We start from the raw sequence: 18,335 nt of genomic DNA on the forward strand, positions 1-18,335 counted from the left end.
GGGGTCCCGGATTGCTAGAGAGCACAGGCCAGGCCAAGGGATTCATGCATCAGGCCTCTGACATTTCATGATGGGTCCAAGGTGCAGGTGAAGCAGATTTGGGGCCAACAGTGCCTAAGCAGCAACCTAACCCATGGCTAATTCCACGACGAATCGGGTTCCTTCCTCTCTCCTCTGTGGTTCTGGGGTGCTGGTGAAGCTGATTCAGGGCCAACAGTGCCCCAGCAGCAACCTAACCCACAGCCGATTATGTGAGGAATTGGGCTTTCTCCTTTACTTCTCAGAGCATCTGGCCCCTGGTGGTCATTGTGCATCATAGCTACTGGGCAAATGGTCGGACAGTTGCTTAGGTATATATATATATATATATATATATATATATATATATATATACACACACACACATACACACACATATATATTTATATATGTATGTGTGTGTGTGTGTGTATATATATATATATATATATATATATATATATATATATATATATATATATAGACTAGAGGACCAATGCATGAAATTTTGTGCAAGAGTAGGTCTTCCTTTCCCCGGCTTTGGCACTAGCTTCCCTCTGGCACCCAGGACCCGGGCTTCCCTCCAGCCTCCGGCAGGCACCTGGGACCCTGGCTACTTCCTTCTTCTGGCTGCCGACAGGCACCCTGGACCCAGGCTGGCTTCCCTCCAGCCCTGGCTTTGTCAGGAAGGATGTCTGGAATGATGTCCAGAAGACATTCTAATTAGTATATTACCCTTTTATTGTTATAGATAAATGCTTGTGTCACTAAAGTAGCCAACTTTGGCCAAGAGGGAAGGTAATTGAGTTCCAAAATCTATTTGTTGTTCCATTGGTGAAGGATTATTTCTGCATGATACAAGCTTTGTGAGGCTGGGAATATGATCAACTCCCTCTTTTCAGGAGTAGCTCACACTTGTTCAGGAAATCAGGGCTGTTGGTGAATTCAGCCAAGCCTTTCTCTGCCCGGAGCGGAGTGGTTGTATCTGTGGTTTCATACGGCTGTTTGCACAGATTCTCTAGCTGGACCAGGCTCTGAACACGATCCACCATTTTGTTCCACAAGATCCTTCAAGTTGGTGCCCTAGTTCTTTTGACACAACGCTAGATTATAGTTTCCTTGCTTCCTGATATAAAAAGATGATGCAGGATTCCCTTATATACCACCTGACCTTGCTATTTCTCCAAAAAGTCCTTGTTTCTTTTAGTGGGAAATGGTATTTAGATATCACAATCTGGGTCCTTGGTTGGGGGGGGGGGTGTTGCTCATTATGATTGGGCAAATCTTTCTTATTGAATAGTATATTCTTCTTTCCAATAATAAAGATAATATATAGTCATTTGGAAGATACCAAAAATAAGACACCATCTCTTTATATTTTGATCGACCTCACATAGGTGGAATCATATGGTTACTTGTCTTGTTAAAAATATATATTTTTATTATCGACTAGAGGCCCGATGCATAAAATTTATGCAAGGGGCTTGGCCCTCACAGCCCCAGCTTTGTGCGGAAGGTAGTTCTGCTGTTTGGTCTAATTAGCATATTAGCTCTTTATTATACACTGAGTGGCCAGATTATTATGACCACCTGACATTTGTAGGCAAATTAGCTGTACACTGCATTGTATAGAATATGGAAGCCAAAGGCCCGTTCGAACACCTTTGCTGTCTACGGTTACCAAAATAAAATGCCTCCAATTTGCTCAGGAGCACAAGGATTGGACAGTTGAGCATTGGAAAAAAGACATGTGGTCCGATGAATCACATTTCCAGTTGCATCATTCAGATGGAAGAATGAATTTCATGGAAACAGCATGAAAGCATGTACCCCACATGTATGAGTGCAAGCCTTCAAGCTGGCGGGGGCAGTGTTATGGTTTGGGGCATGCTTTCCTGGCATGATTTGGGCCCTTTAATTCGTGTGGAACAATATCTGAATAGCACAACATACCTAAGTATCATTGCTGATCAACTTCATCCTATCATGTTGATGGTGTATCCCAATGGAGATGGCTTCTTCCAACAAGACAATGGGCCATGCCACGGTGCTCGTATTGTGCAGGAGTGGTTTCAAGAACATGAGGGAGACTTTACCTTGCTTAGGTGGCCCCCACAATCACCAGATCTCAATCCAATTGAACATTTTGTGGGACGAAGTTAAAAGAGCCACCAGGCAGCTGGTTCCACCACCATCCAATCTCACAGAACTGGACAGTGCTATTCATCAGGCATGGTGTCAGATTCCTTGCATCACCTTTCAACATCTCGTGGAGTCAATGCCAAGAAGAATCGCCGTAGTATTGAAGGCAAAAGGTAGCCCAACGAAGTACTGATGGGGTGGTCATAATAATCTGGCCACTCAGCATACACACACACACACACACACACACACACACACACACACATAATTTGACAGTCTGTTCGGTGCTTTACTGTCTCTGTATCTCTCTTCTTGCTCATCAAGTTATAATGTTCTTTATTTTCCATAAATGAGTGAGATCATGTGGTATTTTTCTTTCATTGCCTGGGTTATTTCACTTAGCATAATGCTCTCCAGTTCCATCCATGCTACTTCAAATGGTAAGAATGTCTTCTTTTTTATAGCAGCATAGTATTCCATTGTGTAGATGTTCCCCCTGTTTTTTTAATCCAGTCATCTGCTGATGGGCATTTAGGCTGTTTCCATATCTTAGCTATGGTGAATTGTGCAGCTATGAACATAGAGGTGCATATATCCTTTCTGATTTGTGTTTCTGGTTTCTTAGGATATATTCCTAGGAGTGGGATCACTGGGTCAAATGGGAGTTCCATTTTCAGTTATTTGAGGAAACTCCATACTGTTCTCCACAGTGGCTGCACCAGTCTGCATTCCCACCAGCAGTGCAGGAGGGTTCCTTTTTCTCCACAACCTCAGCAGCACTTGTCGTTTGTTGATTTGTTGATGATAGCCATTCTGACAGGTGTGAGATGGTACCACATTGTCATTTTAATTTGTATCTCTTGGATAATTAGTGACTTTGAGCATGTTTTCATATGTCTCTAGGCCTTCCTTCTGTCTTCTTTTGAAAAGTTTCTATTGAGGTCCGTTGCCCATTTTTTTATTAGATCATTTATCTTCCTTTTATTAAGTTGTATAAATTCCCTGTAGAGGTTGGAGATTAAACCTTTATCGGTGATAACATTTGCAAACATGTTCTCCCATACAGTGGGCTTTCTTGTTGTTTTGTTGATGGTTTCTTTTGCTGTGCAAAAGCTTTGTATTTTGATGGGGTCCCATTTGTTTATTTTCTCTTTAGTTTCCATTGCCCTAGGAGCAGTATTGGTGAAGAAATTGCTTCGACATATATGAGGTTCATTCTTGTTGCAGCATGTGTTGAGTCTCCTTCCTTTTTAAGGCTGAAGAACATTTCATTGAGTGCACAGACCACATTTTGTTCATTCATCTCTTGATGGATACTTGGGTCACTTCCTCCTTTGAACTTCGTGAATAATGGTGCTATGGACATGAGGGTGCACATTTCTCTTTGAGATAATGGTCTCGGTACCTGTGTGTTTTTACAGTTTACTGTTGCATTTTGCTTTGGTTATGTAGCATTATAAAAATCTTACATAGATAAGTACTTGAAATAGGTTGTGACATCTTACCATGGAGTCGTATGACTCATCTGAATGTCAGCTGATCTAGAGTCATGTAAGAGGAATTTTGAGACACTTAGTTCCAAAGTTAGTTGTTAGCAGTTTTTTTCAACCACTAAGTGTACAGTTAGTGAAAGAGTTTCTGGCCAGTTAAAATCTCTCTGATAGCACAATTTCTGATGTTGTTTAAAGGAATCTTTGACCTTTTGTTCCTTTTGTTCTAAGATGTTCTCAAACTTTCAAAACAATGAAGTAATTTTGTTCTTGTTGAGGACAGTATATTTTGTTTCATTGGACATTTATTTTCAGTTTTTTAACTTGGTAATAGTGTAACTCCATTGCTAACCTAATGTGCTGGACTTATTAAACATCCATTTAATATATGTTTGACTTTGGGTGGTGAACACACATTACATTATACCGGTCACACATAGAATAGTACGCTTGAAAGCTATATAAGTTTTGTCACGCCTATACATTTAATAAAAATTAAAAAACAAAAATGAGAACAACTTGGCCAGTGTGGCTCAAAGTTGAGCATCGACCCAGGAACCAGGAGGTCAGGGTTCGATTCCCAGTCAGAGCACACGCCAGGGTTTTTAGGCTTGATCCCCAGTAGGGGGTGTGCAAAGGCAGCCAATCAATGATTTTCTCTCTTTCTCTTTCCTTCCCTCCCTCCCTCTCAGACCATTCAATCTGAAATCATTAAAATAAAAAACAAAACAAGAACCAAAAACCCCACAATGCTTATGGGATATCCATGCCAGGTCCACAATTCACAAAAGATGAAGACAATGGATATGATTTTCAGCCTCATGGTACTCGCAATTTAGTCTAGTTGATGAATAAATAAATAAGTAAACAGGTAAATAATTTCAAAAAAAATGGGCCTTTTATGATGGAAAAGAACAGTACTGTAAGAGAGAATAAGGGTCACTGTTTTAGTAGGCAGGAAAGGTGACTTTTAGGATGAGCCCAGATGGCAAGAAGGAATCCACCATTTAATAGTTTGGAAGAAGATAAGTTATCCAGGCAATTGCAGACAGAATAGCATGGATAGTGGTTCTAAGGAACGAAAGAGCTTGGTGTGTTTGATAAACTGAAAGATCCAAGTGGCTGAACCATGTTCAGTGTATTGGTTTTCCATTGCTTCAGCAAGAGAGGACCACAGATTGATTATGGTTCCGGACATCAGAAGTCTGATATGAGTCTTACGAGGATAGCATTAAGGTGTCAGCAGGGCTGAATTCCTCCTGCAGGTTCTAAAGGAGAAACAGTCTCCTTGCCTTTCCTAGCTTCTAGAGGCTCCTTTCTTTTTTTTTTCCTCATGACTTCTCCCTCCACCTTTGAAGTGTCTTTATCCAACCTCTGGTTCAGTCATCACATCGCCTCTGACTCCCATCTTCCTGCCTCCCTCTTTGAGAGATCCTTGTGATTACATTGGGCCCACCTGAGCAATCCAGGTTCCTCTCATCTCAAGACCCTTAACTTAATCACATCTGCAATGTGTCTCCTGCCATGTAAGTGACATCAGAGATTCCTGGAAAATTTGAGGGGCCATTATTCTGCCTGCCACATTCAGAGAGTGGAGAAATGAGAAACAAAGCTGTATAAGTGAATGTGTTACATATGCTTTTTCAGGGATAGTTTAGTTAGTGGCATTTTTATTCATTAATGTTTAATGTATGCTTTTTTTTAAAGAACATAGCAAATTTTATTTAAAAAATATTTTTATTGATTTTTTACAGAGAGGAAGGGAGAGGGATAGAGAGCTAGAAACATCGATGAGAGAGAAACATTGATCAGCTGCCTCCTGCACACTCCCTATTGGGGATGTGCCCGCAACCAAGGTACATGCCCTTGACTGGAATCGAACCTGGGACCCTTCAGTCTGCAGGCCCACGCTCTATCCACCAAGTCACACTGGTTAGGGCTAATGTATGCTTTTGTAACAAAAAGACCCCATGACACTGTGGCTTAAACAACAGAGAAATTTATTTCTCTTTCATGTAATGTTCCAGTGAAAAGGCAGTGAAGGTCTGAAAGGGTAGGTCTGTGCCACAAGGTCATTCATGGCTCCAGGCACGTGCTGTCTTGTTGCTCTGCCAGCCTCACCATTTGGCTTTCTAGCCATGGTCTGAGGTACTTATGAGTCCACACCCATCAGCCAGTGGGAATGTCGTACAACAGGGCAACACACCCATTCTTTTTATAGGCATGACCCACAAGAGGCACATAACATTTTCAATGACATCCCATTTGCCAGAACTTTGTCATACCTGGCTGCAAGGGAGGCCAGGAAATGGAGTCTTCGGCTAGGAGGTAATGTGTCCAGCCAAAAATCAGGTGTTCCGTTATTAAAGCGGGGGGGGGGGGGGCATGGAAATCTGTCTCTGAATCAGATTCCTTCATAAAAATACTGATTTCTTGTTTAATTTGAAAAAAATTGGTACTTGCTCCTTGTCTTGAGACAGTTATTGGCCTTTAATATAAAGAAGGAAATTATGATACTTGCTGCCCATGTAATTATAAACACCTCTATAAAGTCTGTAATTTAAGGTCTGCTCTGTAATAAAATTGGCAGTTTGTATGGCATTATTCAACTCGTATTTTGAAAGATGCTGACATCTTGTTAATGCTTAGAACTTATCTAAGTAGAATAAGAACTATTGTCATTGAAAATGTTGTGGCACCAGCATTGATCAAAGCCCACACTTGCCCAGTTTATTCAGTAAAGGGCTTACTACTTTATTATTACCTTTTTGGTAATAAACTAAAATATCAAATACTTAAAGAGACATTTCTGTTGAATAAGTGATAAGTGGTTTATATACTAAAAGTCTTCTTAATAGTCACGTGAAAGAACATATACACTGAGTGGCCAGATTATGATGATCTCTGAACGCATAATAATCTGGCCACTCAGTGTATATCTTGTAAAATAAAAGGCTAATATGCAAATTGTCCCCTCAACCAGCAGTTTGACCAGCGGGCAAGCCTGCCAACCTCCCATGTCCCCTCCCCCTGGCCAGACTGGCTGGGCCCCACCCATGCACAAATTCATGCACCGGGCCTCTAATACACACACACACACACACACACACGCACACGCACACACACACACACACACACACACACACGAGTGACCTGATTATTATGCGTTCAGAGATCATAATAATATGGCCACTCAGTGTATAAAAAATAGGCAGAGAAGAAAGACACAAATCTATATTATGCAGGTGAATTGTAGATTTCACATAACAGCCTTTGAACAGATTCATTGGATATGTACTTTCTTGGATTCTATTCCAGTTATTTCAGATAATGGTACACATTATATGTTTGGAGCAGTTGGCTTCTCTACCATTCATTTAGTAAATATCTGTCGAGTACCTACTATGTATCAGGTGCTGTTCTAGGTGCTTACAGCACATCAGTGAATAAAAGAGACAAATACCGCTTCCCGTCATGGAACTTCCATCTATGTTGTAATATCAGTAGATCAGGTTTTACTAAGCACTTTTTATAAAAATGTGAGCTTTAAAAATTGAAATATGTCATACGTACAGAAAAGTGCAGAAATCATATCTCAAAAGCTAAATGGATTTTCATAAAGCGAGCAAACCATTGTAACCAGAACCCATGGTACTGTTTGTGCTGCCTCACTCTGTTTCCAGGGAGTAACCAGTATTCTGGGACTTCTAACAACATCAATGATATTTGTCTGCTTTTAAAACTTGATGTAAATGGAACCCTACAGTATATGATCGCCTGTGGCTGGATCCTTTTACTCAAGATTTTGTTCAGGGGATCCATCAGGTGGTTTATGTAATTACAGTTCATTTCTCCTGACTGTATCATACCCATTGTGTGAGTATACCACAGTGCTCTTACCCTTGCTCCTGTTGAAGGCATTGGCGCGCTCCTATTTTTGGCAGCTATGAATAGGACTGTATAAACATTCTTGTACATGCTTTTCAGGGGACATTTGTATGCATTTCAGTTGGGTATATAAGTAGACATGGAATTGCTGCCTCATAGATAGTTCTTATGTTCAACTTCAGTAGATATTGACAAAGAGTTTTCCAAAATGTTTGAACCAATTTACATTCCCCCCAGAAACAGGAGACTTTTGGTTGCTCTGCACCCTTGTCAACACTTGGTATTGTCTTTTTCATATTAGCTATTCTGTGGATGTGTAGCAATATGGCATTGCAGTTTTAACTTACATTCCCCTGATGACTAGGCAGGGCCCCGATCCCTATATTGATAACACCCATTTGGATATCCTCTCTTGTGATGTGTCTGATGAACTCTTTGGCCATTTTTGTATTAAATTGTCTCCTTCTTTTAGTAAGCTTTTCTCTATGTGCATTGTGGCATCTTGCTTTGAAATATCTCATTTGTATTTATATAATCAGATTTAAATTTTGTTTGCATAATTAAAAAATAACATTAAATTGTTTAATTTATGCTGAAAGAACCAAGAGCCTTATTTTTATGCTCACTGTGTGCATGTGTTGTTTCAAAATGATGTTCTAACTTGCCAAGGACCGCGAACTATTATACTTTGAAAAATTTCACTGTTTCAACTCTGCTGATGACTTGTGCACTGTTTTGACATGATAACCGCTTACTGCATATAACAAAGTCAGCCACCATTTTATTGTCTTTAAATGACATCGTGAGAGCATTTTGGGTACATTATTTTCATTTTATGTACTGCAATTGCTAGAGAATGATTCATTTGATTCCAGTATGCTATTCTGTGTTGTTTCATCTCCAGCCTAATCAATCTCATCAGAACCATCACTGATTTTTTTTAAATGTCCTGTTTTTAATCTGTAATCCATTTCTGGCTTTACAAGCAATAATTCAAACCACTGGAAAAAGTTGTAAATAATAACAGTTTAGGTTGAGACTCTGTTATGTATCGGGCATTGGTCCGTTCGTTAAGTGTTTTAACTCATGTAACCCAAAAGATGTAGGTCCTTTTTATCAGCTTCATTGTACAGATGATGAAATTGAGGCTCAAGAGAGAGAACTTGGCAAGGTCACCAAACTGGTATGTGGGAAACTCAGGATTTGAACCCTGATGCCTAGATCTCAATTTCTTCAGCACCTTTGGCTGGCTGTCAGCTTGATATGGCAAATTTCCCACACCAGCATTCTCAGTTCCCCTTAGCGATAGCACTCTTAGTACATGGAAACCCTACTATGAGCAGAGGCTTGACTTGTCTAGACCCTCAATTGGGAATGTGGTACCACAGGGCAACACACCCATTCTTTAAAAAAAAAAAAAAAAATAAAATAAAATAAAAAAAAATATATATATATATAATATACATATAACATATATAACATATATACATGTTATATACATATATATATATATATATATATATATATATATTAATTGATTTTAGAGAGGCGGAGAGAGAGAGAAACATCAATGATATGAGAGAATCATTGATGGGCTGCCTCCTGCACGCCCTCTACTTGGGATCGAGCCCACAATCCAGGCATGTGCCCTTGGCTGGAATCGAACCAGGGACCCTTCGGTCCCCAGGCCAATGCTCTATCCATTGAGCCAAACCAGCTAGGGCACTCGCATTCTTTTTATAGGCCAAGGCAAATTGACCAGGATGTTTGATGCATCCCATCTTTCGGAGTCCTTTTATTTAGAAGTCAGAGACAAAATGGGGGCAGCTTTCTCCTTACCTGGGTCAGAGCCTGGCCCTCGTATAGAGCATTTAAGGTTAGGCCATCTCTTTTATTCATATCTCACATTTGGATTTGAGGCAGAGAGAGAGCCACAGCAGCTCTCTCCGTCCTGCGTACAAGAGCTCCATATCAGTATTTTGAGCATAAACCCAGCTAATAACAAAGCTGCACTACAACTTTCTATTCCCTCTCTAACTATCTCAATGGGATAGCAACAATGTTTGACCTATACAAATGATATATGGGGGGTTATTAAATATGATTTAATTCAGAAGTAGAACCCCTTGGGTGGCTTTTATTTTTGGTTTTGGAAACAAATGCACACCTCTCTAATGCCCTGAATATGAAACTAGAATTGGGTATGGAATTCTGTGTTGGATCTCATCTAAAGGATTCTAATTATCAAGGCATGCTAATGACCAGGTAGCTATAGAGTAGTTTTGCCTGCAAGGTGGTGCTATGGTCTGGACACCCCCCACACGACTGCTTTTTTTTTTTTTTTTTTTTTAATAGACACTTCTGCTATGATCAAGTGCAAAAAAAAAAAAGTGAAAAAAATCTATGTCCTCAAAGTGAGAAAGGAAAAGGAAAATGCAGTTGGAAAAAAAAAAAGCTTTAAGTTGTAGAACATTTTGATTTTTTTTTTCAGTGTGGCATAGATGGCCCTCTTCAGAACACCACAAGTATGAATGTGTCAAAGTTGTCTTTAGTGGAAGTTATTAAACGGAGCCCTTGAGAGTCAGGCTTACCTGGAATTTGTTCCTTAACCTGTGGTCATTTGCTAGCATTTTTATGAGCTGATTAGTCCCTTAGGATTCACTCTGTGAGGCCACATTTTTTAAAAACACATTTTTATTGATTTCAGAGAGAAAGGGAAAGGGGGCGGGAGAGAGAAACATCAATAATGAGAGAGAATCATTGATCGGCTGCCTTCTGCATACCCCCTACTGGGGATCGAACCTGCAATTTGGGCATGTGACCTCACTGAGAATCAAACCATGACCTCCTGGTTCATAGGTCAACACTCAACCACTGAGCCACACAGGCCAGGCTCTTGGGTGTTTTCCACCCTTTATCCTGTGAATCCTTCTAGTATCACAGAGTTTAGTTTTCTTGAATGATGAGAATGAGCTCAAGAATGTGACAGTAGAATAGTGGCATTTACTTTTCCCACCAAAGATACCTTTTTCTTCTCATCTGTTCTGATTCTATGATCTCTTTTGCTAATGGACTTTAGTGGGGGGAAGACTTTGTGATTTATTCAGCACTCTATTCAGAAGTTTCCTATTGGCATTATGGTGAAAAAGAAGAATTACTTAAGATACACAGTCAAAATTATTTGATTCCTGAGTAGTTTTACAATATGACCTCCCTTGCTCTGCAGCTTTCTTTTATTCACAAGACTGTTAATTCACCAAAAGAGGTGAAGATTTAAGAGGATTCTTATGCTTGGCAGGTCTATTTTCTTTTTGACATCAGACAATAAATTACTGTGACATAAACGCCTCTTGACTTCACTGTTGGACACAGATGGAATTGTATTAACAATGGGAGTCCAGATTTCCTAGCATAGGTCTTCCAGACTCCTTAAAGCCCCGTCCTCCCCAAAAGCATTTCTATTAAGTCATGAGGAGACACGCACGTGCTTGCAGATCACCATGGAGTATAATCATATTGTTTCTCTCATACTCCAAGTCGCCCTAGTTGATGGGTTTTGCTCCTGACTGCATGGTGGTACTTCCGGCTGTTATGTGTTACCTCTTGTGGGAACGCCAAGGGGACTGTTTGCATGCTCACAGAGGCATTCATCCTTGGGAGGTGGAATCATGCTTTCTGGAGTACAGAGACCCTCAAATCATGCCTCACAGAATCTTGAATTAAAATGATCCTTCCAGCCGAGACCGGTTTGGCTCAATGGATAGAGCGTCGGCTTGGGGACTGAAGGGTCCCAGGTTCGATTCTGGTCAAGGGCATGTACCTTGGTTGTGGGCATATCCCCAGTAGGGGGTGTGCAAGAGGCAGCTGGTCGATGACTCTCTCTCATCGATGTTTCTAACTCTCTATCTCTTTCCCTTCCTCTCTGTACAAAATCAATAAAATATATTAAAAAAAAATTTAAAATGATCCTTCCAGTTTTCCTTGCATTTCTTCTCTTGATTGAAAGTCAGGCTCTGTCTCCTAGGGCCAGTTGGAGAACTAATACCAGGACATTCTCCATTTCCGCTCCCACCTCTCATCCCTGCCTCTGGTCCTGGGACACGAAACGTTCCCTCCTCCTTTATTCAAAAAGTGCATCAACATGCACATAAACTCCTTTGTAGGGGCTGTGCTGGTTGGTCTCTTAAGACATGATCTCAGATAGATCAGGGCCCCTGCTCTGGGTAAGCAGCCTATACCAGAGCCCACACAGATTCCCACATTAAAATGTTTGTACCGCCGAAACCGGTTTGGCTCAGTGGATAGAGCGTCGGCCTGCAGACTGAAGGGTCCCAGGTTTGATTCCTGTTATGGGCATGTACCTTGGTTGCGGGCACATCCCCAGTAGGGGGTGTGCAGGAGGCAGCTGATCGATGTTTTTCTCTCATCAATGTTTCTAACTCTCTATTCCTCTCCCCCCTTCTCTGTAAAAAATCAATAATAGATATTTAAAAAAAGAACGAAGCAGATCCCATTGATAATATTCTGACTGCGACTATCACAATTTAGCTAATGCTGCCTTCCTCTTATTGCCCATGGTGCAGGGCAGGATGGACTGCAGTAACACTCAGATCTGCCTGGCTGTACGTTAGAATCGTCTGGAGAGCTTAAAAAAAATCACCAAACTACCAGTGTCTGGGCCCTCCCTCTTCCAGAGCTTCTCATTGAATTGATCAGGGGTCCAATAAGGACTGGTGTCAACAAGTCTTGGTGCTGAAGACAGAGCATCTGAGGGAGCCTTGAGTTTTGACCCCAGGAACCACTTAATCTGTCAGAAATTACCACACATGCCCTTGGTTTAGCATTGCCTCTTGATGTGTTTTAGAAAAAAAAAATCTAGGAACAACAAAATAGCTGGTCTCGAATGAAGTTGCTGGCATTCAATTTAGCACACTTAACACAGACCATTTCATGAACATGAAAGTTTTGTAAACCCATTCTCATTACTTTATTGATTTAGTTTTCTTTTTTCCATGTGGAGGGGAATATTCTCTAATAGTTCACAAGTATTGACTGAAGATGAGTTTGGGGACATCCATGTGCATGAGAATATGACATCCCCCCCCCCTGAATTTGTATAAGTTTTAGAATGCACCTATACAACCCAGCCAATGTGACTCAGTGGTTAAGCGTTGACCTATGAACCAGGAGGTCACGGTTCAGTTCCCTGTCAGGGCACATGCCTGGGGTTGCAAGCTGGATCCCCACTGTGGGATCTCATCATTGATGTTGCTCTCTCTCCATCTCACCTCCTCTCTGAAATCAATAAAAAGTATTTTTAAAAATTAAAAAAAAGAATGCACTTGCACAAATGTCAGAAATAGGTCCCCATCCAATGCAAATCTATCATTTTTAAAAATATATATTTTTATTTTTTACAGAGAGGAAGAGAGAGGGATAGAGAGTTAGAAACATTGATGAGAGAGAATCATCGATCAGCTGCCTCTTGCACACTCCCTACTGGGGATGTGCCCACAACCAAGGTACATGCCCTTGACCGGTATCGAACTGGGACCTTTCAGTCTGCAGGCCGACGCTCTTTCCACTGAGCCAAACCGGTTTTGGCACAAATCAATCATTTTTTTACAGTTGAATGCTATGGTGGTTTTCATGCAAAAAAAAAAAAAAAAATCAGTAGCGATTTGAATAGGGAAAGATGAGGAAACCGTGGGTAAAAATGCCCCCATAGTCCTGAGGGCATTAACTGTTTTTCTGGATTGTGAACTCGACATGCATGTACAGTGGGGCCTTGGCGTGTTCAGCATTGGAACAGCTCTGTGGGTCGTCTTGATATGTACATGCACGTGTTGACGCGACAAGAGAAAGCATCACAGCATTAACTCAGATTGTGAGATAATTATGACTTATTCATAGTACTGCAGGCCAATTACAATAATGATTACATTTCTGTAACAGTTTCCTCCCCTCCTCCTTCCTGTCCCTGGGAAGCCTAAAGAACTTGACTCATTTATTTTCACAACGTGCCCATAGTTTAGTTGCTGTCATTTCTTTCAACCACAAAGGCATGAACCAAAGGGGGTGAAGGAGCAACTCAAGTTTATGAAATGAGATGAAGCGAAAATGGACCTAAAAATCATTTGCCTTTACCTGCTTCTATTTTATTAGGTCACAAGACAGCCTAAAATATTCACTTGGTGTGGGTTCCTTTAAGCTGGCCTTTATTAGTTAGAACAACAGAGAAAGGCTGGAAGGCTGATGAGCCAATTATAGAGGAAAGATTACATGTCGTAAAACTTCTCTTTAAAGGTATTCTTTTGTCAATCAAAGGACTTGTATGCATGCATATGGGCATGACTGGTGGACACAGACAATAAGAGGTGGGGGCATGTGCTGGGGGTAGGAGCAGACCAGGAGGAGTCAATGGGGGAAGGAGGAGACATGTGTAATACTTTGAACAATAAAGAATTTACATTTTTTTTAAAAATGTACTCTTTTGGACTCTAGTTGGTTTGGTTCAGTGGATAGAGCATCAGCATGTGGATCAAAGGGTCCCTGGTTAAATTCTGGTCAAGGGCATATACCTTGGTTGTAGGCTCCTCCCCAGGAGGAGAACCTGGTTGGCGCTTTTGTGGGAGGCAATCAATTGATGTGTTTCTCTCACATCAATGTTTCTGTCTTCCCCTCTCTCTTCCAGTCTCTATAAAATCAATGGAAAAAATATCCTCAGGTGAGGATAAACAAAATAAGGTACTCTTGTTAAGAAGAGGTAGCATCAGAGATTATATTAGCGCCTTAGAAACTGCAACCAAATACGGGGATATAGCAACTTCGCAAAAATGGTTTAGCATCATCACTAAAGCTGAACAAATCCCTACCCCATGATCCAGAAACTCCACTTCTAGATATATACCCAGGAGAAATGAGTGCACATATTCATCAAAAGACATGCATTATAAGAATGTTTATAGTGACCTTCTCCTAATAGCCCCAAATTGGAAACAACCTCAATGCCTATTGGTGGGAGAATGGGTAATTTATAGCATGCACATACAGTGAAGTACTCCAAAAAAGAAAACAAGTGTACAACACACACACACACACACACACACACACACGCACACACACATACAATCCTACTGATTTTCACAGACATTACAGAAGAGGCCAGTCATGAAAGTATACATACTATTTAAATTGTTAATATAAAGTTCAAGGACAGGCAAACGTAATTGATGATGACAAAAGCTAGAATAAGTGGTTATCCTTGAAGGTGGGTTTTAACTGAGAGGAGGCATGCGAGAGCCTTCTAAATATTGTAAATATTCTAAATCTTGGGTGGGAGGTGGTGGTGACTTGGCTGTGTACATACGTCAAAATGTATTGAGCTGCACACTTGAAATTAGAGTGCATTCTATACTGTATGTATGTTACACCTCAAATAAAGCAAACCAAACAAACACAAAAACCACAAAAAGAAATTTCAGATAGGGAGAGGCATTGATGGCATAGCAGCACCATGGAAAAAGTCAAGAGTTATATAACATGATTAGAAATTGTTTTTAGGTGTTTGTAAATCATGAGCCCTCAAAATGATCATCTAGTAGCAAAATAAATCCATGTTGTTATCTCTTTACCAAATAAGTTGCTCATTTGATTTTGTCCTTATTATAAAAAGATTTGTGCCCAGCTGGCATGGCTCAGTGGTTGAGCATCAAACTATGAACCAGGAGGTCACAGTTCAATGGCCGGTCAGGGCACATGCCCAGGTTGCGGGCTCAATCCCCAGCGTGGGGCATGCAGGAGGCAGCCTATCAGTGATTCTCTCTCATCATTGATGTTTCTATCTCTCCTCCTTCTTTCCTCTCTGAAATAAAAAAAAAAATATTTAAAAAATATTTGTGACAGACTATTCTTATTTTAATACCACAGTGCATTTTTATTAAGAAACAAATTTTTATTATTTCAAGGACATCCCAAATGAGTTACTGGTTGGGTTGCAGAAACTCCCACTCATGCTACCACAGCAAGAATCGAGAGTTCTGAATGTTAAAGCAATTACCTCTTTGGATACCGTACATAAAAACAATATATTTAAGGATGTCACAAGGTACAAAAAAAAAACAACATTCAGCAGAGCAAAGAAACAAGCACCTGGCTGATGGGCATAACAAGAAGGCAGAGAAACTCCTCCTGGAGTTCACAGCCCTGCCCCGGACAAAAACAAGTCCAGACATGAGTTTTTATAGATTTTTAAACATTCTTTATTGTTTAAAGTATTACATATAGTTTTACATATGTGTCCTTTACCCCCCCATTGACCTCTCCCTGGTCCCCCCACCCCCGGTCATGCCCTTACCCCTCTACTGTCTGTGTCCATTGGTAATGCTTATATACATGCATACAAATCCTTTGGTTCATCTCTCCCCATTACCCTCACCCTCCCCTACCTTCCCTCTGAGGCTTGATGGTCTGATCGATGTTTCTCTGTCTCTGGGTCTGTTTTTGTTCATTAGTTTATGTTGTTCATTATATTCCATAAATGAGTGAGATCGTGTGATATTTATCTTTCTCTGACTGCCTTATTTCGCTTAACATAATGCTCTCCAGGTCCACCCATGTTGTTGTGAATGGTAAGAGTTCTTTTTTTTAGTTTAAAATATCACATATATTAGTGCATATATCTCCTTTTCCTCCCCCCCATTGACCTTCCCCCAGCTTCCCTTACCCCATCGCATTCACCCCCCCCCCATGTCTCTTGTCCATTGGTGTGCTTATATGCATGCATAGAAGTCCTTCGGTTGATCGCTTACCCCCCAACCCCCAACATTCCCCAGCTTTTCCGCTGTAATTTGACAGTCTGTTCAATGCTTTACTGCCTCTGTATCTTTTTGTTCATCAGGTTATAATGTTCTTTATTTTCCATAAACGAGTGAGATCATGTGGTATTTTTCTTTCATTGCCTGGCTTATTTCACTTAACATAATGTTCTCCAGGTACATTCATGCTGCTGCAAATGGTAAGAATTCCTTTTTTATAACAGCGTAGTATTCCACTGTATGGATGTACTATAGTTTTTAATCCATTCATCTGCTGATGGGCACTTAGGCTGTTTCCAGATCTCAGCTATGGTAAATTGTGCTGCTATGAATATAGGGGTACATATGTCATTTCTGATTTCTTGGGATATATTCCTAGAAGTGGGATCACTGGGTCAAATGGGAGTTCCATTTTTAGTTTTTTGAGGAAACTCCATACTGTTCTCCACAATGGCTGCACTAGTCTGCATTCCCACCAGCAGTGCATGAGGGTTCTTGATATATTCTTATTGCAACTAGTCAAAGGCAAACTCAAATACAGCCAAGGTTCAGATTTCCCGTGACTGCGGTAGGAACTTGCAACAAAGAGAACCTTCGCTTACATCTCATGTGTATGCTGAGCAACAAGTGAGCAGTGAGACTCAGTGAATCTGACCCTGGGCTGACATTTCTTCACCTGAGCTCAGTTCCTCAGGCAGGATGGCCTGGAATTGTTCCCGTAGCAGCGTTTCCACAGTTTGCTCCTTCTCAGGAATATCAGGTCTCGGCCACTTCCTGGCAAGCTCCAGGAGATGTCTGAGGACATCTGTGGCCCCAGCTGCAGCCTCAGAGCGGAACTTTCTGAACATCTGCCTAAAGGCCGCAGGGTTGAGAGGGTTCCTTCCTGGCCTAGTCTCAGGTCTCAGCATCTTCGACACAGCCTCTTTCAAGGCTGTCTGCTGGATGCCCATGGGCTCTCATGGAACTTGGGTCTGGACATTATTTGATCATTCTGGATGTCTCTAGTTCTTTGTGTCTCTGGGTCTCCTTCAGTCTCCATTCTAGGACTCAGACTCAGAGGTTGGGGGAACGGAACAGGGGCAGCTCACTCCCAGAGCAGATACCCTACAACCAATTCCAAAAAAAGCTGTGGCAGACTATTTTGACTGACTACCTAAAAGCCAGTCCCACCCTGACCGGTTTTGCTCAGTGGTTAGAGCGCCAGCCCATGGACTAAAGGGTCTCGGGTTCGATTCTGGTCAAGGGCACGAACATCAGTTGCAGGCTCAATCCCCAGTCCTGGTTGGGGCATGTGCAGAAGGCAATTAATCCATGAGTCTCTCTCATATCGATGTTTCTGTCTCTCACCCTACCTCCCACTCTCTCTAAAAGTCAATGGAAAAATATCCGGTGAGGATTGACAACAAACAACAATAAAATAATAATAATAAAAGCCATTCTCAACCTTGTATTCCTTATACTAGTAGATTTTTATAGATGCCGGAAAAACCAGGCACTCATTGTCCCAGCCTGTTTTTCCAGTCTAGCACATAGATCCTATCTTTTGATGGGAGGACAATGAGTTTGGGGACATGTTTTACAATCGCCACAGCATCCACAGCTGATATAAATTATGCATTTTCAGCGTCCAATCACTTTAAGAGAAATGAGAAGTCCAGCACCACTCAGTTGAATCCCACCATGCCTCGTTTTCATTTTGGGCCTGCATATAGTCTTAGGAGCCAGGAGGCTAAAAAGAAGGTAGGCAAGGGTTGTGGAGGAGGCAAAACAACTGTGTCTGCCAGAGATCTCTCTCCTTTTGTTGGTCTGAACAATAATGGACCAAATACGAAGCTCTTTATAAAAAGAAATAACAATGATAGAATTTTGAACAAAAAAACCCCACATTTCTCTGGAGAATTAATGTGCTCTTGGAATTAAATTGTCTTAGAATTTGCCTAATTTAAGGGATAGATAAAATATAAATAACTTAGATCTCTGG

The 18,335-nt window shown here is 41.0% G+C and overlaps 1 pseudogene; it reads right to left on the reverse strand.

Annotated features, from left to right (window-relative positions):
* Positions 1–16,952: 16,952 nt before the first annotated feature.
* On the reverse strand, positions 16,953–17,393 carry LOC118720164 (annotated as a pseudogene).
* Between the last annotated feature and the right edge of the window lie 942 nt (positions 17,394–18,335).

Source organism: Pipistrellus kuhlii, unplaced genomic scaffold (genome assembly GCF_014108245.1).
Source record: "Pipistrellus kuhlii isolate mPipKuh1 unplaced genomic scaffold, mPipKuh1.p scaffold_m20_p_16, whole genome shotgun sequence".
In the NCBI taxonomy this organism is placed as follows: Eukaryota; Metazoa; Chordata; class Mammalia; order Chiroptera; family Vespertilionidae; genus Pipistrellus; species Pipistrellus kuhlii.